Below are 1112 nucleotides of genomic sequence, written 5' to 3'. Positions count from 1 at the left end.
CTGCCTGTTGTCTGGAGACTTTATTCTTCCCTTCACTAGCTAACATTTCAATGTTCAAGGAAACTACTTTCTAACATCGGGCACTGAGGCTAAGGAAGTGTCCTGTTTTATCCTGGGTCCTTGAATCCTCTTGCTCCAAAATATTTAGTTGTCTGTGGGTCCACAGTGATCTCTGAAGTGAGTGTTCAGTGAATTCCTCCTGCTCCTTTAATGTTTTTGCTGTCATTCGTACTGAGAAGAGTTTTATGCAGTGTTAGATATGGGGTTAAGAATTATGATCAAGTATCATGGGAAGGTGGGGAGTTTATTGTTGGTGTTTATTCTCCTTGCCACCTAGCAGCTAATGCCAGAAGGTTGTTGAGATTTTGCCGCATATCAGCTTTAGGTGACTTCATGTGAAAAGTTGCACAGGGAACTATGCACTGCAATCATCACAAACTTCCCCCCTTCTGGCTACTGTGAAGTATTTAAAGTGGAGGCAGATGAATATTTGATTGAGGAATAGAGAGCTATGGAGAAATGGCACGGAAGAAAAGTTGAGGCCAGCGTAGATCGGCCAGCATTGTATTGAATGGTGGGGCAGGCTCCTGTTTTCGTGTGTCCCCAGCCAATTCAATTCACTCCACATGATATCAAGGAATGGTTGAGAGTACCGGATAGAGTTGTAGCATTCTCCTGCAGCTGGAAGAGTATTACTTGTATAATAGTGTCCCTTTATGAAGTGGCTGGGAAACAAAACACCTGTTGTCCTACACAGCTTCAAGTGTGAGCACATGCCATTCATAAATGGGGAGTGCCATGGTGAAACTGTGTGATGCAGGGAAACCTGATAATGTTGTATGAAACTTGCATTTGAAATTCTCAAATCTTTAAGTGAGTTTCATAAATGGCATTGATGTAGAGAGAGTAGAGCAGTGAGCTAAGCACACATCCTTGAGGTGCGCCAGTGTTGATTGTCAGTGAGGAGGAGATGTTATTACTGATCTGCACTGACTGTGGTCTCCCAATTAGGAAGTAGAGGATCCAGTTGCAGAGTGAGGTACAGAGGCCCATAAATGGCATTAATGGCAGAAAGAACCTGGCATAGAGTAATTTCTAAGCCCAGAATTGTT

This window comes from Pristis pectinata, chromosome 4 (genome assembly GCF_009764475.1).
Source record: "Pristis pectinata isolate sPriPec2 chromosome 4, sPriPec2.1.pri, whole genome shotgun sequence".
NCBI lineage: Eukaryota > Metazoa > Chordata > Chondrichthyes > Rhinopristiformes > Pristidae > Pristis > Pristis pectinata.
The sequence above is the reverse complement of the archived record's forward strand: the minus strand, read 5'-3'. Positions refer to the sequence as shown.